General features: G+C 41.2%; 1 pseudogene; it reads right to left on the bottom strand.

The window, feature by feature from the left end:
- The window catches only part of LOC125032691, a 31,591-nt pseudogene that overhangs the window by 14,449 nt on the left and 12,142 nt on the right, over positions 1-5,000 (bottom strand).

Genomic DNA, 5,000 nt, shown 5'->3' on the forward strand with positions numbered 1-5,000 from the left:
CAATCATTCACCGAACTGACATCAGTTAAAGTGAAGGCAATCGATAATTTTTTTTTTCCCACAGAAGTAATAGATCTTTTGGCGACACCTTTAAGTAAGAGGAAGAGAGATAAAGAGCGATAGGAAGAGGGAGGGAGGAAGGGATTATGAGGAGTGACATACGGTGATAGAGACAAATGGAGAGATGTATACAGAAATAGGAAAGTAGATAGATATAGATATACATAGATCACTGTAAGTATGATTATAGATAGATTGACAGATGGGGACGAGAGACTGGAAGAGGGAGAGAACGAGCGAGAGAAAAAAAATCGAGAAAGAGAGCTAGTTTGATATTCATTTGTTATTTCTATGTACCCATGTATCTCTTGTCTTTTCCCCTCTTTCCTCTATTCTCTCTCTGCATCTTCCTTATTCTACTTGATATTGTCATTTGTGTTTATAAGCATGGGAGAAGAGAGAGAGAGAGAGAGAGAGAGAGAGAGAGAGAGGAGAGAGAGAGAGAGAGAGAGAGAGAGAGAGAGAGAGAGAGAGAGAGAGAGAAGACCGGGAATAGAAACAAAGGACGATAATGGTAAAATGAAAGATAAAGGGGGAAAAAAGGTAGGAAATGAGAAGAGGAAGCGAATCTGGAACAGGATGCACATAACTGATAGTCAGATAATGCATAAATCATCACAGAACTACGTTCATCTTGCGACGGAACGACAAATGCATATACTCGTGCTGCACAAGCATGCTCACACTTCCGTACGAATATGTGCACGAATACTGACATAAATACGTACACATAGTATAGGTATGATACACGGATACTAATATATTCACACTCATGCACAAACACACCATTCACGCATACACACGCACATAATAAGTGATAAATAAGGGGAAAATGTGTTAGGATTGATGAGCAACGAGAGAGAGAGAGAGAGAGAGAGAGAGAGAGAGAGAGAGAGAGAGAGAGAGAGAGAGAGAGAGAGAGAGAGAGAGAGAGAGAGAGAGAGAGAGAGAGGAATATCTTCAGTGAGGCTATTTCGAGCCAAACTGTCGTAGTTCTGGGTTTTATTAGTGGTAGTTAACGTACAAAAAGTGAATGGCATCGTATCAGACAAGTCCTGGTTGGGTGATGGCCCGAAAAGGAGGAGAGGAGGAGAGAGACGTTGTATATTTACAATGTGGTCAAGGAATAGCTTTCTAATGGGTCGGTCATGGGAGCTTAGATCACCGAAACCTATGGAGTATTAGTGAACGTTTCTCAAAAGCGGGTCTAAAGAAGTAAGGACAGGAGGAAGACCTGGGTGCTATACCTTCAACATGCTTACACAGAGGGAAGGAGAGGCTGTATGTGTGAGAAATGGAAAGATAAATAGAGTGAGTCAATGAGTGAGTGGGTGATATATATATATATATATATATATATATATATATATATATATACACGTGCCATCATCGATACGGTGTTTGACTAACTACTTGGTGCCATGTAGGCATCATGTAGTTGACTGGGTCTTTATACGGGGGGGGGGGGGGGGGCGGTCCTTCCAGTGGTCCTTCCCCAGGGGAGCAGCTGTTCAGGTAATCGTTGTTGGTGGTTCTCGGCCCGCCATTATATCTACGAGAGACTCACCAACTACCGCCTCTAGGTTTGACTTACCCAACATTTGCAAAATGTTTTTGGCGCATATCATAACCGTGTATGAGCATGAATGCACACACATACATACATACACTAATATGTACACACACACACACACACATATAAATATATAGAGAGAAAGAGAGAGAGAGAGAGAAAGAAAGAGAGAGAGAGAGAGAGAGAAAGAAACATGGACAGACAGACAGACAAAGAGATAGAGGCAGACAGACAGAGAGACTCAGACACAGACATAGACACAGACATACAGCTAGAGAAGTTTGGTACATGAACAGATAAATATTAACAGATAAGAAACAGAAAAGCGAGAAAGGCAAACAGAACTTATGCAAAAAACTATCAGTACCACTGCATAATGGATATTCCCCCTCCCTCTGCCTTCCCCACCCCTTCCCTCTTCCTCTGCCCTCCCCACTCCCCTCCTCCCCCTCCCCCCTCCCTCTGCCCTCCTCCCCATTCCCCTCCTCCCCCTCCCATTCCTCCTTAGTCACCCCCCCCCCCCTTCCCCTGTGCTATCAAACAGCACTCAGAGAAGATGGCAACCTTCGCAGACACACTTAGGAAAGTATTTATCTTGTCTACCTTCAGAAAGGGGGCGGTTAGGCTGAGGGAAAATCTGGGGGGGGGGGGGGTGTAATACATACTATTGGTTCATGTTAGTCAATACAAGTATATCTGTTCCTCCTCGTCTTGCATTTCTTTATTTTCATTTGCTGCTTCCCCTTCGTCATCTCATTGTTTTCTTGTTTGTTTTTTTCTTTTTCTTTCATATTTATACATTGGAATGAATTATGTTGTTATTCACTCACTTCTGCTCTCCTCCTCTTCCTCCTCATCCTCTCTTCTCTCTCATCTCTCCGTCCCACTTCATCTCCCTTTCTATCCCCATCCAAGCCCTTCCTGCCGCCCCCCCCCACTACCCCCCCTACTATCCTACCCCTCCAACCTGTCCCCCTCGCCATATACTCACTATCCCCTTACATCTCCCAATTCCATCCCTATCTATATCCCCTGTCCTTCCTTCCTACCCCTTCCCCCTCCTTTTCCTCTTGTTCCCTCCCCCTTCTTCCTCCCTACCCCCTCCCCCTCCTTTTCTTCTTGTTCCATCCCCCTCCTTCCTTCCTACCCCTTCCCCCTCCTTTTCCTCTTGTTCCCTCCCCCTTCTTCCTTCCTACCCCTTCCCCCTCCTTTTCCTCTTGTTCCCTACCCCTCCTTCCTTCCTACCCCTTCCCCCTCCTTTTCCTCTTGTTCCCTACCCCTCCTTCCTTCCTACCCCTCCCCCCCTCCTTTTCCTCTTGTTCCCTACCCCTCCTTCCTTCCTACCCCTCCCCCCCTCCTTTTCTTCTTCCTCCCTCCCCCTCTTTCCTTCCTCCCCCTCCCTCCTCCCCCTTTTCAACCCCTTCCCCCTTACCACTCCTTGATGACCGCATCTTTCCCTCCTTCCTTCTCCTCCTTCCCGATTGCCCCTCCTCCTGCTTTCCTTCCTTCCCCTCCTTCCCCCATCCCCCCTCTTTGACCACCCTCCCCTCCGCCCCTCACCCCCTGACCCCCCTCCGCCCCTCACCCCCCCTCACCCCCTCCGCCCCCCTCACCCCCCTCACCCCCTCACCCCCCTCACTCCCTCCGCCCATCACCCCCTGACCCCCCTCCGCCCCCCCCCCTCCCTCCTCGGCGCTTCTTCCGTAAAGTTGGCTCCCGTGAAAGGTTTCCCGGCGACTCCGTCATCTGCCGAATCGAGGGCTAAACAGGCGGGGCCTATACCGGGGTACGGGGTCAGTTTAACGAGGTTGAGGAGGGACGAAAATGTGTGTATTTATGTACACAATATGCTTTATATATATGTATATATATATATATATATATATATATATATATATATATATATAAATATATGATGTGCGTGCGTGTGTGTGTGTATGTGTGTGTGTATTTGTGTGTGTGTGTGTGTGTGTGTGTGTGTGTGTGTGTGTGTGTGTGTGTGTGTGTGTGTGTGTGTGTGTGTGTGTGTGACATACAGTCACACTATATATATATGTATATATACATATATATATATATATATACATAAATATATATGTATATATGTATATATACATTCATATTTATACATATGTGTACATTTACATATATATTTATGCATATTTATATAATATATATATGTATATGAATATATATGTATATATATAAATAAGTAAATCAATAAATAAATGTATATACATATATATTTACACACACACACACCAACACACACACACATATATATATATATATATATATATATATATATATATATATATATATATACATATATAAATGAATATATATACATATATTTATACAAAAAAAATATAAATATATGTATATATATATATTTTTATATATATATATATATATATATATATATATATATATATATATACATATAATGCACACCCACACACAAGTGTGCATGGGTGTGGGTGTAGAGGGAAAAGACAGAGACTGCGAGACAGATAGAGAGAGACACTCCGGTCACTTAATCGTTCTGCACCATCAGCATTGCAATCTTGACTGATGTTGTTCAGTTCAACAAAAGATTACGTAAACCTTGGAGTGGTCAGTGATTGTGAGTTAGGATTGGTTGTTTCCTGTGCTAGGCTGTTGGATTTGGAAATCGGAAGATAATGGACATGCATCGATAAGGTAATAAAGCAGGGAAGTAAGAAATCCCGGAAGAAAAGGAGAAGCAGGAAGAAAACGAAGAGAAGAAGGAACAGGAGGAGAAAGAGGAAGAGGGAAGGCTCGATAATTTTGATGAGGAGGAAGATAATAACGCTATTAATGGTAGGGGTGATAGCAATAACTATGTAGATAATAATGGTGATGATAATTATTCCAATACGAAAAATGATGATGATATTAATGATGATAATGATAAAAAAAAAATGATGATGATATTGGTGATAATAATTACGTTAGTAATAATAGCAATGATAATAACTATAATGATGATGATGATAATATTAACGTAATAATATATAATAATAATAACGATGATAGCAGTTATTATCATTGACGATCATGATGATATTAACAATAAAATAGTGATAATTATGTCAATGATGATAATAGTAATAATGTTATCAGTTAAATCAGTAATTATGATTAATAAAAGTAATAGCAATTATAATAATAGCAATAATAATGATAACAACAACAACAGTGATAATAATGCTAATAATAATGATGATGATAATGATATTGATGATGATGGTAAAAACAATAATGCCGATGAAAACAATAATGCTAATAATAATGCTAATAATAATAATAATAATAATACCATTAATAATAACAATAATAGTGC

Source organism: Penaeus chinensis, chromosome 15 (genome assembly GCF_019202785.1).
Source record: "Penaeus chinensis breed Huanghai No. 1 chromosome 15, ASM1920278v2, whole genome shotgun sequence".
Taxonomy (NCBI): domain Eukaryota; kingdom Metazoa; phylum Arthropoda; class Malacostraca; order Decapoda; family Penaeidae; genus Penaeus; species Penaeus chinensis.